Genomic DNA, 18,374 nt, shown 5'->3' with positions numbered 1-18,374 from the left:
AGCAGTGTAGTAGTGTTAGTGCAAATGAATGAAATATATCTATAATTTCCAACTGTTTCCAACCCTCTACAAATGCAGACACATTATTTTGGGGTTGATGTGGCATCATGTTTGACAAAACAAATGTAGAAATAGTAATTATTTAATTATTTAATTTTATTCCAGCGGCGGGGTTGAACAGCTCTGGTCAGAACAGATCTCTGCTGCTGCAGCCTGTTGTCCTTTTACTCACCGTGACTGGATCACCATGATCCACCGGTCTCTTCCCTCACATTGTTAACGTTGCGTGCTTGAACCCTGTCACACACGTGGTGTGGCCACTGCACCAGCTGACAGACAGCATCATTGTTTATGTGCAGAGAACAGTGACTTGCGACACTTACTGGTAAACCGATTTTCTCCTCTCCTGAAAAAGTCAGATGAATTGGTCCTCAGACACATCTTAAAGTTTCACATGTCGGTCCAATCCTATTAACTGTGACACTTGAAATGGCAGACACAGCTGATTGACCCAAAAACAAGATCACCTGGAGTGAATTTTACAGTCGGTCACTCAAAACAGGTCCTTGCATTTAACTCGATCAAAGTAAGACGTATCCTTTTTACAGCTCTGTTAGGTCAGACATGATGTAGTTACATGTTGACCGATTTAGATGGAAACCACCACAGTGTGACCATAAAGTAACGTAACTTCTTGATCTCTGCTGTTTCTTTCATCTTAACATCCCATTCATCTTCCTTTCTATACCTTCCACTTCCCAATATCCATCTTTTGTTTACCTCTACAACCTTCTTTCCACTTGACATGGGGATTATGTGTGATGAAGATATGATAAATGCCTTAAAATGTATTGGAAAATGAAAGCTTTAATATTTCATATACATTCTTTTGCAGAATCAGGACATCGAAATCAAGAGGGACTGTGTAATCCAAGGGCTTTGTGCTTACCTCAACGAGGACAGCAGCACTCTTATCAAGGAGTACTTGGTCAGTAATTGCCTTTTACTGTGAGCAATCAGTCTTGCAATGTTTTATTGGTGTATTTCAAAATGCTCAATTTGTTTTTCACCATTAGGACGTCAACTTTGAAGAATCCGAGAGAGGCATCGCACAGACCACCATGGGGCTTTATGTGATACAAAAAGAGGATTTTGACGATGAGGACAAGCCATCAGATGTTGGATTGGTGATTGAGGGCGTGGAACTTCTCTCCAACCTGGGAAGTATTTCCTTTGGATGTGCCATGCTGTTTGGGGTCATCTACGCACTCAACCTCAGCTATCCCCAAGAGCTTAAATTCACATTTGAGTTCTTCCAAAAAGTGCTGATGAACATGGATGGTAGCAGACTGTCCCCAAAGGTCCAAGCCCTTAAAATAAAGATGCTTCAGTGAGTACACAAATGAAGCTGCTGAACAGCTCAACTGCTGCCATTTTCTTTTCTTCTTCTTTTCCTTTCTTTTTTTTGTAGCCTACTTTTATTGACATTATCAAAATTGTGGGTTTGAATATTGATATGATGGGATGTGTTCTTTATGGAATCCCTGGTGCAATGAATTTAGTTGTGATGTTCAGTAGCCATATTATTCGGTATGTCTTTACACAGTCTTATGTTGATGTTGATGTTGCTCCTCAGGTGGCAACGGTGTGTGGGCTGTATTTTTTGGCAGCAGGAAAAAATTCAGAGCTGTTGTCTTAGTGGTTATCTTAACAGAATGCTTGGTGGCAGTCAAATACCTCTTTTTACCACGGCTGAGGTTTGATTTGAAATAACCAGGAAAAGATCTGTGGATTAAAAAAAAATATAGTGTAAGTTTAATATCAATCAAGTGATGCATTAAATTTCCAAACAGCATGTATATATTTTTTTAAAAAGTCCAAAGTCCTGTCTGGAAGTGAATCAAAATGTGTATTTGAAATTACACGCGATTTAACAGATAGGGCCTACCAAATTGCATTAATGATGCAGACTTATATGTATACACACACACACACACACACACACACACACACACACACACACACACACACACACACACACACACACACACACGACTGAATAACAAACCTTGCCATCTCTTGCTGCACAGTTAGATTTCTAGGGGCAGGGGCAGGCTGCCCTGTCTCTGTTGGCATTGTTGAACTGCTTGAGGCCAGAGTGTTAAACAGCAAAGACACCAGGTTTCTGGCTGCTGACTCAACTGCACCATGGCTCGAAATAAATTCAGAATTAACATTAATATCTATTCAGTTAAAATTGCAACAATTAGACATGAACCATACTTAAAACATGTCCTGTTGTACAAAGAGAGCTCAAATTATCAAAGAGGGACTCGCGTGCTGTAATGTGACGTCTCATAATAAACTACATGAGAGAGACAACAGGCCATGTGATGCACCCTATATTCATTGCCAACAGACATTTTACTAGGAGAAGGCGTTCGGTGCCACAACGGCAGCTTTTGATGCGTTGTCTTTTTTTTCCACTGTCAATTTTGACAACTATCGTGTAAGTAACGTTAATGTTAGTAAGGTTCTGCTTTTCTCCCCGACATTAACAAACTGACCTAACTTTAACAACCCACCAAGATAGTTAACTTGGTTTACACACTCAAAAAAATGATTCATGGCCCTAATAAACATGAAGAACTATTTTTAAATAAACTGTAACAGACATGTATGAAACGACTATTTTATTTAATAAGAACAAGTGAACACTATGTAAATATGCTTTCTACAAACGGAATGCAAACAAATCAAGTAGTCTTTATCTGACAAGATCACCTAAGAGAATAGTGGGCGTGTGCCATGATGTTGTCACCTTGGTAACCACCGAAATCTACGGGTTCACCCACACTGCCCCTGAATTGCCCTCACACAGGCCGTTGGCAAGAGTTGGCACTGCCAATGCACGCAGACCACTGGAGCTGGATTTAGGAGGCGACGAGTGTGATTAATACGGTAAGTTTAATTGTTTGAAATATATTGTTGCTGGCAGTGTCGTGATATTTTAGAATTAAGTCGCTATATCCTGTTTTTAGTTTCTTAATATCTTTGTTTTGGCCTTTATATTTTCGTCTGGTGACACACCTTGTGGGCTGCACGGTGGCGCAGCAGGTAGTGCACGTGCCTCACAGCAAGAAGGTCGCAGGTTCGATTCCCAAGTCGGGCCTTTCTGTGTGAAGTTTGCATGTTCTTCCCGTGCATGCATGGGTTCTCTCCAGGTACTCCGGCTTCCTTGATTGGTTGATTGGTGACTCTAAATTGCCCCTAGGTGTGAATGTGAGTGTGAATGGTTGTGTGTATGTGCCCTGCGATTGGCTGGCGACCGGTCCAGGGTGTACCCCGCCTCTCGCCCGCCTACAGCTGAGATAGGCTCTGGCCCCCCGTGACCCCGAAAGGGATAAGCGGCATAGAAAATGGATGGATGGACACACCTTGTGGAATTTAGCATGAGCTGGTAGCACTACTTCGCCCAGGTGCGTTATAACTAAAGTACTGTTGGTGTTGCTAAGGCTGACAAAGGCTAGAGCTAACAGCTAGGTTAAAACATGGATGAGGGTTACCAGAGCAATGTTTACGTTATTCTCTTAGCCGTTTACAACGGGCTGTTGTTTCCGGTGACAGTGAGAGACACAGGAATGACCGGGAAATCATTCAAAAATGATTCATGGCCCTAATAAACATGAAGAACTATTTTTAAATAAACTGTAACAGAAATTTTTGAAACAACTATTTTATTTAATAAGAACAAGTGAACACTATGTAAATATGCTTTCTACAACAATGGCTGAAGTGCCTCTTTAATAGCCAGTTTTACCCCATACAACTCCACTTAAAAAGTTGAAATAAGCTGTAGTAATTACGTATTTTCATAATCTTTTGTGTCCTGTATTTGTTCCCTAGAATACATGAAGTGAACGATGGCAAATCCCGTCCAACTGAGAGTCGTCTTTGCCAGTGATGATGCCAGAAAACTTAAGCTGATGTCAGGGATACCAGCATCTGTGGAGCAACTCGTCAATGAGATAAAGACTGCTTTTGGGCTTGTGCAGCACTTCAGACTCCAGTACAAAGATGCAGACTTTGGAAATGAATATGTCAATCTCATGTCAACCAGTGAAATCAAAGACAAAGATACTCTGAAAGTGGTATTTTTTGCAAGTGAAGAAACTACCTCCAGCATCCCAGTGACTCTACCACCTCGCAGGACCAGCACGCCACTGACTTCTCCCTCAACATCCCACAGCTCTGTGAACCCCAGCAGCTCTTCAACTTTGGATGAGGATCCTTTTTCCTCTGATCACTCATTTGGCAGTGCAGACACTGTCATTTTAGATCCAACCTCAGAGTCAAGAAGCTCTTCGTGGCCTCCGATCTTCATTGTTCCCAGCTTTTCATATTTTGCTGAAATTCAGCTTCAAAGAGCAAATGCTGAATTCAGAGAAAACGGCACACCTCTTACCCCTCCTCCAAAGCTAAGAATGGATATCCTTGAAGGCATGGCTGAACAGATCTTCAAATATACACCATACCCCAGTGATTCCCAAATTGAGGAGGCTGCCGAGGTGCATACCCATCCATGTTTGAGGCAAAGAGGAGCTCGGGCTGGCCATGAAGGATGGAAACTATATCTGAAGACAAAAGTAGCCAATTACCGCACAAAATTGTGCAAAATTGGACACCCGGAAGTCAGTGTTAACTCGCTCAAGAACAAGTGCAAAGGTCAGGAAAAAGCAGCTTCAAACATAAAAAAAGCAAGAAAAGCAGAAGTTAACTTCCTTCCATCGTTCCCTTGCAGCGAAACAAAAGAGAGTCTTGAGAATGAAAGAGTAGCTCTCTTGAATGAGGTGAAAAAGAGACACAACGAATCTGTGGTGAAGGAGAAAATGGAGAGGACCTTCTCCTACAGACGGCAAGAGGTTGTCCAAGGCTCACCTTTAATCTCTGAGATGGTGAATAGATGGCCTGCCTTGTTTACCGTGAGTGAGGTAAGCATCACTGATGATGTCTTACACACTGCTGCTTTCCAAAATTGTTAAGTGGGGGAAAAGTTGACGACTTGGGCACAAAGTATCTGCTCTTTTTCAGCCCAGGAAATGATACCTGTAAAGCTAGAAAGTTATTATTTTTTCCTTTCTCAAACACCTCTTTTTTTTTCTCGTTTCCTTTTTTTTTCTCTTACAGATAAATGCAGAATTCATGAGGATCACAACTTTGCCACTTCAAGCGAAATTCTTGGCCGAACTCAACAAACAAACACTGAACTTGATGAAGGTCTTCAGCAGCAGAGGAGGGGCTGCTGGAAAAAAGATCAAGCTCCTCATGGCACCTACAACTAAGGCAAGTGCATTAAAAGGTTTATTAAATATGGTTTTCATCCCCCTTTCCCATTTATCTTCATCTGTTACATCTTTTTCTCAAAACACTTTGTCATTCACAGTGTTGGGCAAGTTACTTTAAAGTAGTAACTTAGTTACAGTTACTAGTTACTTCTTTCAAAAGTAATTAGTTTACATTAAGTAACTTTTTTTTTCTTACTATAAATTATCTTGTTGTATTGCCTGCCTAACTGGATGTCCAGGGTGGCTGCCATTAATCTGTCTTGTTTACATGTATCCTACAAGCAATTCAATTCAATATTCCTTTATTAGTCCCTCAAGGGGAAATTCCACAATTCCACAATTCCACAATGTGCCACCTAGTGACCTAAACCTGCCATAGCAGTGTAGTAGTGTTAGTGCAAATGAATGAAATATATCTATAATTTCCAACTGTTTCCAACCCTCTACAAATGCAGACACATTATTTTGGGGTTGATGTGGCATCATGTTTGACAAAACAAATGTAGAAATAGTAATTATTTAATTATTTAATTTTATTCCAGCGGCGGGGTTGAACAGCTCTGGTCAGAACAGATCTCTGCTGCTGCAGCCTGTTGTCCTTTTACTCACCGTGACTGGATCACCATGATCCACCGGTCTCTTCCCTCACATTGTTAACGTTGCGTGCTTGAACCCTGTCACACACGTGGTGTGGCCACTGCACCAGCTGACAGACAGCATCATTGTTTATGTGCAGAGAACAGTGACTTGCGACACTTACTGGTAAACCGATTTTCTCCTCTCCTGAAAAAGTCAGATGAATTGGTCCTCAGACACATCTTAAAGTTTCACATGTCGGTCCAATCCTATTAACTGTGACACTTGAAATGGCAGACACAGCTGATTGACCCAAAAACAAGATCACCTGGAGTGAATTTTACAGTCGGTCACTCAAAACAGGTCCTTGCATTTAACTCGATCAAAGTAAGACGTATCCTTTTTACAGCTCTGTTAGGTCAGACATGATGTAGTTACATGTTGACCGATTTAGATGGAAACCACCACAGTGTGACCATAAAGTAACGTAACTTCTTGATCTCTGCTGTTTCTTTCATCTTAACATCCCATTCATCTTCCTTTCTATACCTTCCACTTCCCAATATCCATCTTTTGTTTACCTCTACAACCTTCTTTCCACTTGACATGGGGATTATGTGTGATGAAGATATGATAAATGCCTTAAAATGTATTGGAAAATGAAAGCTTTAATATTTCATATACATTCTTTTGCAGAATCAGGACATCGAAATCAAGAGGGACTGTGTAATCCAAGGGCTTTGTGCTTACCTCAACGAGGACAGCAGCACTCTTATCAAGGAGTACTTGGTCAGTAATTGCCTTTTACTGTGAGCAATCAGTCTTGCAATGTTTTATTGGTGTATTTCAAAATGCTCAATTTGTTTTTCACCATTAGGACGTCAACTTTGAAGAATCCGAGAGAGGCATCGCACAGACCACCATGGGGCTTTATGTGATACAAAAAGAGGATTTTGACGATGAGGACAAGCCATCAGATGTTGGATTGGTGATTGAGGGCGTGGAACTTCTCTCCAACCTGGGAAGTATTTCCTTTGGATGTGCCATGCTGTTTGGGGTCATCTACGCACTCAACCTCAGCTATCCCCAAGAGCTTAAATTCACATTTGAGTTCTTCCAAAAAGTGCTGATGAACATGGATGGTAGCAGACTGTCCCCAAAGGTCCAAGCCCTTAAAATAAAGATGCTTCAGTGAGTACACAAATGAAGCTGCTGAACAGCTCAACTGCTGCCATTTTCTTTTCTTCTTCTTTTCCTTTCTTTTTTTTGTAGCCTACTTTTATTGACATTATCAAAATTGTGGGTTTGAATATTGATATGATGGGATGTGTTCTTTATGGAATCCCTGGTGCAATGAATTTAGTTGTGATGTTCAGTAGCCATATTATTCGGTATGTCTTTACACAGTCTTATGTTGATCCAAAGCCACGGCACTTAACTTCATAATGGAGTTGTTTGTATATTTATGATGGACTATGTTTTTGGTTTAGTCCAATGTGCCTTGCAATGCGCCGTTAGTGTTGTGCTCAATATCCGTTTTATTTGGTGGATCATACGGTCTAAGCCAAAGTGCATTTAATTTGATGGGATGTCTTTGATTGAATTATTGGTATAATGCAGTGTTCCTTCAGTAGCCATTGTACTGTACACAGACAGTTTTATACAGTTTATACACACATTGAGCCAAGGTACATTTTCATAATGCCTATTTTAATGTTTTTATGACTTCAATAAAGTTGTCAGATTCATGCAGTGTGTTGCATTGTGATTTTAACATGTAGGATAACATGTTTGAAATATATTACTATTGTATACTCTAACACACAGGGTTTATGTGAGAGTTCACCTTAACTTTAAGTGAATGAACACATAGGGTTTATGTGAATATTCACCCTAACTTCAAGTGAATGAACACATAGGGTTGTAGCAGAACTGGCCTCTAACTGACCCTCTTACCCTCTCTGCATTCCTTCAGGAGAAATGGAGTTGTAAAGCATCCCAAATTTCAAGAGCTATTGACCATTTGAACTGTTTACAGGGAAGGTGTTAATTTCAGAGACAAGATATCTGGACAAGAGACATCTCCTCCTCCTCCTGTTTTCTTTTCAGGGAAGCCAGGGACACAGACACCTCAACATCAAAGGTGGCCTTCTCCTCACCTTCTCCTCACTATGTTTCTCATGGCAATGCTAATTCTCTCCTGATAGCCCCAAGAGAGATCAAGACAATAAAACTGTCTGGAGGGACAAATGCCATGCCTCAGAGGAATCCACAAACATCAGCAAATGCTGATGGGTCGTAAACCGGACATCCATTGAAGCAACTGGTGACACATGTTTGTGTGCTTTTTCTCAATACTCCAAGATAACCAGACTTTTATGTTAAACTTAACTTTTGATGTTTTCACCCTACAGGACTCATTGTACGCATAATATTGGTGTTTTAGAAAGAAGCGTACTTTATTGATCACATCACACAGTGAGTTAGTTGCACACTACACGCCATGCTTCTTGTGAAATTGTTTTTCCGCATTTGACCCATCCTTGGACTGTCGATCCCCCGCGGCAGACCAGGAGCGGTGGGCTGCCAGCTGCCAGCCGATGCTGGTGCCCGCGCCTGGGGACCCATCTTTTTTTGTCACCATTGGTCAGGTGGTGATCTTCTTGCATGTTTTTAGTGGGGGTTATTATGGAGGAACCCCCGGGTGAACACGGGGAGAACATGCAAACTCCACACAGAAAGGCCCCCTTTTTTCCTCGAGCAGCAGCACCAGAGGCATGGTGGAGGACACGCCACCAGCGCCACAGCGGGATTTGATCTGGGGACCTTCTAGCTGTGAGGCGACAGTGTTACCACTTGAGCCACCGTGCTACCAATCCAGTATCTCTAACCTGAAGTATGACAAAGTTGTGATTTTAACTGTTTTATAAAGTTTGACTGAATTTTTATCATAAAACCATACTCCCATCCAGAGGTTCCTAACCGTCAGATTGAATATGCTTGACTTGACACATTTATCGATAAGTATGCAAATATAGTCTGCCTTTCTTTATTTCTTTATCTTTATTTTTGTGTTAGTTATACCGTGAGTCATCATACATATTAGGATGAAATTGTTACCATGATTATCTTTAATGTTGTCATACAATCATAGGAATTGCCTAATGCATGTTGTGAACAATGTTGGAATGTCATTGAAAATTTTGTCATTGAAATTATGCGTGATTGACCATAGTGAGAAGCAGATGAGCCCCTCGTATGAATCATTAATTAATTCCAGCTCCATGAGGCGAGATTACATCGCGCGTCACAAACCGTCTCACGTGTGTGACGGCCTGCCCATTAGACACGCCCCGGAGCGAGATTTAAATGTCTGCAGCCGCAGCATGAATTAAGTGCGCGTTACTCTGTCTTGTCTTAAGTTCTGTTTTTGTTTTCTTCTTTCTACGTCTAGTTACTCTCAGCTGAGTTCTTTTTCTTACTTCTTTTCTTAAGTTTTGCACGGTCGTTTTGCTCTTTAAGTTTTTCGTCTTCAAGCTACTCAAAGCCATTCCGAGTAGCGTAAGTTATCTTCAGAAGACGTATTCTTATAATTTGCCGTAAGCTTTCAAGTTAACTTTCTATTTAGCCAAACGTTTTGTTTTAACATCAGTAAATTTAGGCAAGTAATACTAATTTTGTAGCCTTCTTTGACCGGCCATCGAAGAGACTCTTAATTTGTACTATCAGTCTAAAATAATCCGTCACAGACTCAACTGAACCAAACCCTGCAGCCAGCTGTTGATCCTTGGTCCGGTTAACAACCATCCGGAGCCATCCCGCATCTGTAACCGACACCACAGAACCAGTTCCAGAGACACCCCCGTTCAACATCAGCTCGTCACCTTGGTGCCTGGACCTTCCACCAGACCACCAAGCAGATCGAGCCATGGACGAACATCTGGAACGTCTTCAAGTCAGTTCGGAGCAGAGCACAACGGGACGCCAGCAATCAAGTAGGCACGCTAAGCGGGTTTGAATAAGAGTTGGTCTGTGAGGTTAAAAGACGGTCAATTCATCCAAATTCTCTCCATTAATCGTTCATTCCCTTAACTCTACGTTCGCGTCCCCATTATTCCCTTTCAACTACCTCTCACTATCGCCAATTTATTTACCATTGTGTTGCCATAAGTTTCTTGTGTGTTCTGTCATATCACCTCCCATCTTCTGTCTTATTATTCATGATACATCACTCATTATCCATAATTCTGCTTAATAAATGATATTTTGATATAAGTCCTGGTTAGACGGTGTCCTTTTGAACTGAATATTTACAATCCCTGTATCCAGAGTTTACACTTCAGATTATCAGACTGGTTTACCGTTAGTTCATTCGTTAGTATTTTATCAGCGTTATAGCAGTTAATTTCTGCAGTCCTTCTTAGCTGAGGAAGGTGGTGCCCCGTCATTTTATCAATGAATGCAACATCAAATTAAGGTAGGGTTCCCCTAGCTACACTACAGGGTTTATGTGAATATTCACCCTAACTTCAAGTGAATGAACACATAGGGTTTATGTAAATGTTCACCTTAACTTTAACTGAAATTTCACTTAAACTTTAACTAAATGAGGACGCAAAATTTATGTATACTTTTCCATTAACTTTATTGAATTGAATCACACTGAATCAGCATGTCAAAAACACTTAGAATTTTCATAAAGGTTCATAAAACATGACATAATACTAAAGCACAAACTACTTACATGTGGCCGTGGTTCGTTAGGTTCGCCAGTAGAAGCTAGCAGCAGCCAGGGTTGCAAAAGAGGGATATGAATGAAAATTGTCACAATTTTGTGAGAGGGCACACATTTAATTTGTCCTCAAAAGCTGATTTGTGTCCTTGTACAAAAAATTTTTCTGTGCTCACAACACATATTTTTGTGCCCACAAAATATTTTTCTGTGCTCAAAAAATTTTTCTGTGCTCACAAAATATTTTTCTGTGCTCAAAATATTTTTCTGTGCTCAAAATCTACAATTGCTCGCTCAGGATTGTGGCACAAATATAACGCCATACACAGACAGCTGTGTGTATGCGAGCTGTGAAGCTCCATTGAAAACAGAGTTTATAAATAGCGATATAGTAAAACCCGTACTAGTTTCAATCATATTTCTACGTGAAAGTTTGACGACGTAAGGTTCTAATATTTAAGCTGTGATTTCCACGATTGAGTTTCACTTTTCCATGGCCGAGTGAATAAGGACCAGCGCTAACAACCAAGTAATCCCGGTTCGAGAGCGACGTCAAAATACTTTGCTTTTTTCATTTTCAATTAATTAAGCATGGTGACGGGTGATGTGTGTGTGTGTGTGTGTGTGTGTGTGTGTGTGTGTGTGTGTGTGTGTGTGTGTGAGTGTGTGTGTGTGTGTGTGTGTGTGTGTGTGTGTGTGTGTGTGTGTGTGTGTGTGTAACAGAGACACAGGAAGACAAAGAATGACGCGTGAAAAGTCAGGGACTTGTATTTTGAAAGTAATGCCGGGTAAAGGAAATGAGGTGTGGATGTGTATGTCGCTTGACTACGTGAGTGACAGCGTCATATGTATTCAATGTTTTGGTATGCTTTTGGCTTATACTTTCTGCATCTACCAGCTTGCCCACGCATTTTCTTCAGGAAATGCAATTCTAGTTTCTTTTATTGTGTCAAACTGTCTTAAAATGATAATTCTACTTTAGAAACATTCATCTGTGCATGTTTATGAAGGACAACATGTTTTATTTTGATTTCTTTTTCAATTATTGTGAGAAATACAAGTGTTCGCTTGTCTCAATCATGTAGTGTAATTTTGACAGTGAAACCAAAAGAGCATCCCCATTTAAGATTCATTTGTTTTGATGTGCCAAACTGTCGAAGAATGACAATTCCACTTGAGACACACACAAGTGTGAATGTTTTTGAAAAACAACATGCTTGATCCTACTTCCCTCACAGTGACTGTGAAATATACAAGCGTTCCTTTTGTGCTCCTGTCACTCAGATGTAGCAATTTTGACAGTAAAATCAAATGAGCGTCATCATTTAAGAATAAAATATTTTAATGTGTCAAACTGTCTTAGAATGACAATTCCACTTTAGAAACATTCATCTGTGCATGTTTATGAAGGACAGCATGTGTTAATTTCACCTAATTCACAGTTACTATGAAAAATACAAGTGTTCATTTTGTGCTCTTGTCACTCACATGTAGTGATTTTGACAGTAAAATCAAATGAGCGTCATCATTCAAGATTCATGTGTTTTTATTTGTCAAACTGTCTTAGAATGACAATTCCACTTTAGAAAAATTCATCTATGCATATTTATGAAGGATAGCATATTTTAATTTGACCTAATTCACAGTTACTGGGAGAAATACAAGTGTTGATGCTGTGCTTGTCTTGCTCATACACCGTGATTTTTACAGCAAAAAATTAAAATGAATGTCACCATTTAAGACTCATTTAAAATTCACCATTTAAGATTAAAGAGAAATACAAGTTTGATGATTTGCTTTTCTTATGCATGAACTGTGACTTGAATGAAACCAAATGAGCCATTTAAGATTCATTTGTTTTATTGTGTCTAACTTTCTAAGAATGACAGTTCCACTTTAGAAATATTCATCTATGCATATTTATGAGGGACAACATTTTTAATTTGCCATCCTTCACAGTTGCTGAGAAAAATACAAGTGTTGTTATTGTCATTGTCTCGCTTTGCTGCTTTTTTTCACAAGAAGTGCACAAGGAATCAAAATGAATCATGTTATCTTTCACAAACAAGCACAATTGAATGTTTCTAAAGTGGAACTGACATTCAATGACGTTTTGATACATAAATACAGCTGAATCTTAAATAATGACATTCGATACATTATACCGTCAAAATTGACGCTTTCAGGGGGAGAAATGCACATAAAGAGCAATATGAACACATGTTCCTTTTTTCACAGTAAATGCATACGGAATCAAAATAAACCATGTTGTCCTTCAACACTATGCACAATTGAATGTTTCCAAAGTGGAATTGTCATTCTGACATAGTTTGATACATCACTACAGCTGAATCTTAAATAGTGACTTTCGCTGCATTAGGCCGTCAAAATTGACTACAGAGCGAGAAAAGCACATAAACAGTAATATGAACACATGTTCCTTTTTTCACAGTAAATGCATACGGAATCAAAATAAACTATGTTGTCCTTCAACACTATGCACAATTGAATGTTTCTAAAGTAGAATTGTTATTCTGACATAGTTTGACACATCACTACAGCTGAATCTTAAATAATGACATTCGTTACATTAGACCGTCAAAATTGACGCTTTCATGGGGAGAAATGCACATAAAGAGCAATATGAACACATGTTCCTTTTTTCACAGTAAATGCATACGGAATCAAAATAAACTATGTTGTCCTTCAGCACTATGCACAATTGAATGTTTCTAAAGTGGAATTGTCATTCTGACATAGTTTGATACATCACTACAGCTGAATCTTAAATAGTGACTTTCGCTGCATTAGACCGTCAAAATTGACGCTTTCAGGGGGAGAAATGCACATAAAGAGCAATATGAACACATGTTCCTTTTTTCACAGTAAATGCATACATCACTACAGCTGAATCTTAAATAGTGACTTTCGCTGCATTAGACCGTCAAAATTGACGCTACAGAGCGAGAAAAGCACATAAACAGTAATATGAACACATGTTCCTTTTTTCACAGTAAATGCATACGGAATCAAAATAAACTATGTTGTCCTTCAACACTATGCACAATTGAATGTTTCTAAAGTGGAATTGTCATTCTGACATAGTTTGATACATCACTACAACTGAATCTGAAATCGTGACTTTCGCTGCATTAGACCGTCAAAATTGACGCTTTCAGGGGGAGAAATGCAAATAAAGAGCAATATGAACACATGTTCCTTTTTTCACAGTAAATGCATACGGAATCAAAATAAATTATGTTGTCCTTCAATAATATGCACAATTGAATGTTTCTAAAGTGGAATTGTCATTCTAACATAGTTTGATACATCACTACAGCTGAATCTTAAATAATGACATTCGTTACATTAGACCGTCAAAATTGACGCTTTCAGGGGGAGAAATGCACATAAAGAGCAATATGAACACATGTTCCTTTTTTCACAGTAAATGCATACGGAATCAAAATAAACCATGTTGTCCTTCAACACTATGCACAATTGAATGTTTCCAAAGTGGAATTGTCATTCTGACATAGTTTGATACATCACTACAGCTGAATCTTAAATAGTGACTTTCGCTGCATTAGGCCGTCAAAATTGACTACAGAGCGAGAAAAGCACATAAACAGTAATATGAACACATGTTCCTTTTTTCACAGTAAATGCATACGGAATCAAAATAAACTATGTTGTCCTTCAACACTATGCACAATTGAATGTTTCTAAAGTAGAATTGTTATTCTGACATAGTTTGACACATCACTACAGCTGAATCTTAAATAATGACATTCGTTACATTAGACCGTCAAAATTGACGCTTTCATGGGGAGAAATGCACATAAAGAGCAATATGAACACATGTTCCTTTTTTCACAGTAAATGCATACGGAATCAAAATAAACTATGTTGTCCTTCAGCACTATGCACAATTGAATGTTTCTAAAGTGGAATTGTCATTCTGACATAGTTTGATACATCACTACAGCTGAATCTTAAATAGTGACTTTCGCTGCATTAGACCGTCAAAATTGACGCTTTCAGGGGGAGAAATGCACATAAAGAGCAATATGAACACATGTTCCTTTTTTCACAGTAAATGCATACATCACTACAGCTGAATCTTAAATAGTGACTTTCGCTGCATTAGACCGTCAAAATTGACGCTACAGAGCGAGAAAAGCACATAAACAGTAATATGAACACATGTTCCTTTTTTCACAGTAAATGCATACGGAATCAAAATAAACTATGTTGTCCTTCAACACTATGCACAATTGAATGTTTCTAAAGTGGAATTGTCATTCTGACATAGTTTGATACATCACTACAACTGAATCTGAAATCGTGACTTTCGCTGCATTAGACCGTCAAAATTGACGCTTTCAGGGGGAGAAATGCAAATAAAGAGCAATATGAACACATGTTCCTTTTTTCACAGTAAATGCATACGGAATCAAAATAAATTATGTTGTCCTTCAATAATATGCACAATTGAATGTTTCTAAAGTGGAATTGTCATTCTAACATAGTTTGATACATCACTACAGCTGAATCTTAAATAATGACATTCGTTACATTAGACCGTCAAAATTGACGCTTTCAGGGGGAGAAATGCACATAAAGAGCAATATGAACACATGTTCCTTTTTTCACAGTAAATGCATACGGAATCAAAATAAACTATGTTGTCCTTCAACACTATGCACAATTGAATGTTTCTAAAGTGGAATTGTTATTCTAACATGGTTTGATACATCACTACAGCTGAATCTTAAATAGTGACTTTTGCTGCATTAGACCGTCAAAATTGACGCTACAGAGCGAGAAAAGCAAATAAACAGTAATATGAACACATGTTCCTTTTTTCACAGTAAATGCATACGGAATCAAAATAAACTATGTTGTCCTTCAATAATATGCACAATTGAATGTTTCTAAAGTGGAATTGTCATTCTGACATAGTTTGATACATCACTACAGCTGAATCTTAAATAGTGACTTTCACTGCATTAGACCGTCAAAATTGACGCTACAGAGCGAGAAAAGCAGATAAACAGTAATATGAACACATGTTCCGTTTTTCACAGTAAATGCATACGGAATCAAAATAAACTATGTTGTCCTTCAACACTATGCACAATTGAATGTTTCTAAAGTGGAATTGTCATTCTGACATAGTTTGATACATCACTACAGCTGAATCTTAAATAGTGACTTTCGCTGCATTAGACCGTCAAAATTAACGCTTCAGAGCGAGAAAAACACATAATAAGATAATATGAACGCATGTTCCTTTTTTCACAGTAAATGCATACGGAATCAAAATAAACTATCTTGTCCTTCAACACTATGCACAATTGAATGTTTCTAAAGTGGAATTGTCATTCTGACATAGTTTGATACATCACTACAGCTGAATCTTAAATAGTGACTTTCGCTGCATTAGACCGTCAAAATTGACGCTTTCAGGGGGAGAAATGCACATAAAGAGCAATATGAACACATGTTCCTTTTTTCACAGTAAATGCATACATCACTACAGCTGAATCTTAAATAGTGACTTTCGCTGCATTAGACCGTCAAAATTGACGCTACAGAGCGAGAAAAGCACATAAACAGTAATATGAACACATGTTCCTTTTTTCACAGTAAATGCATACGGAATCAAAATAAACTATGTTGTCCTTCAACACTATGCACAATTGAATGTTTCTAAAGTGGAATTGTCATTCTGACATAGTTTGATACATCACTACAACTGAATCTGAAATAATGACATTCGTTACATTAGACCGTCAAAATTGACGCTTTCAGGGGGAGAAATGCACATAAAGAGCAATATGAACACATGTTCCTTTTTTCACAGTAAATGCATACGGAATCAAAATAAACTATGTTGTCCTTCAACACTATGCACAATTGAATGTTTCTAAAGTGGAATTGTTATTCTAACATGGTTTGACACATCACTACAGCTGAATCTTAAATAGTGACTTTTGCTGCATTAGACCGTCAAAATTGACGCTACAGAGCGAGAAAAGCAAATAAACAGTAATATGAACACATGTTCCTTTTTTCACAGTAAATGCATACGGAATCAAAATAAACTATGTTGTCCTTCAATAATATGCACAATTGAATGTTTCTAAAGTGGAATTGTCATTCTGACATAGTTTGATACATCACTACAGCTGAATCTTAAATAGTGACTTTCGCTGCATTAGACCGTCAAAATTGACGCTACAGAGCGAGAAAAGCAGATAAACAGTAATATGAACACATGTTCCGTTTTTCACAGTAAATGCATACGGAATCAAAATAAACTATGTTGTCCTTCAACACTATGCACAATTGAATGTTTCTAAAGTGGAATTGTCATTCTGACATAGTTTGATACATCACTACAGCTGAATCTTAAATAGTGACTTTCGCTGCATTAGACCGTCAAAATTGACGCTTTCAGGGGGAGAAATGCACATAAAGAGCAATATGAACACATGTTCCTTTTTTCACAGTAAATGCATACATCACTACAGCTGAATCTTAAATAGTGACTTTCGCTGCATTAGACCGTCAAAATTGACGCTACAGAGCGAGAAAAGCACATAAACAGTAATATGAACACATGTTCCTTTTTTCACAGTAAATGCATACGGAATCAAAATAAACTATGTTGTCCTTCAACACTATGCACAATTGAATGTTTCTAAAGTGGAATTGTCATTCTGACATAGTTTGATACATCACTACAACTGAATCTGAAATCGTGACTTTCGCTGCATTAGACCGTCAAAATTGACGCTTTCAGGGGGAGAAATGCAAATAAAGAGCAATATGAACACATGTTCCTTTTTTCACAGTAAATGCATACGGAATCAAAATAAATTATGTTGTCCTTCAATAATATGCACAATTGAATGTTTCTAAAGTGGAATTGTCATTCTAACATAGTTTGATACATCACTACAGCTGAATCTTAAATAATGACATTCGTTACATTAGACCGTCAAAATTGACGCTTTCAGGGGGAGAAATGCACATAAAGAGCAATATGAACACATGTTCCTTTTTTCACAGTAAATGCATACGGAATCAAAATAAACCATGTTGTCCTTCAACACTATGCACAATTGAATGTTTCCAAAGTGGAATTGTCATTCTGACATAGTTTGATACATCACTACAGCTGAATCTTAAATAGTGACTTTCGCTGCATTAGGCCGTCAAAATTGACTACAGAGCGAGAAAAGCACATAAACAGTAATATGAACACATGTTCCTTTTTTCACAGTAAATGCATACGGAATCAAAATAAACTATGTTGTCCTTCAACACTATGCACAATTGAATGTTTCTAAAGTAGAATTGTTATTCTGACATAGTTTGACACATCACTACAGCTGAATCTTAAATAATGACATTCGTTACATTAGACCGTCAAAATTGACGCTTTCATGGGGAGAAATGCACATAAAGAGCAATATGAACACATGTTCCTTTTTTCACAGTAAATGCATACGGAATCAAAATAAACTATGTTGTCCTTCAGCACTATGCACAATTGAATGTTTCTAAAGTGGAATTGTCATTCTGACATAGTTTGATACATCACTACAGCTGAATCTTAAATAGTGACTTTCGCTGCATTAGACCGTCAAAATTGACGCTTTCAGGGGGAGAAATGCACATAAAGAGCAATATGAACACATGTTCCTTTT

The sequence above is a fragment of the Chaetodon trifascialis genome, chromosome 12 (genome assembly GCF_039877785.1).
Source record: "Chaetodon trifascialis isolate fChaTrf1 chromosome 12, fChaTrf1.hap1, whole genome shotgun sequence".
NCBI classification, from domain to species: Eukaryota; Metazoa; Chordata; class Actinopteri; order Chaetodontiformes; family Chaetodontidae; genus Chaetodon; species Chaetodon trifascialis.
Note: the sequence above shows the minus strand (reverse complement) of the source record.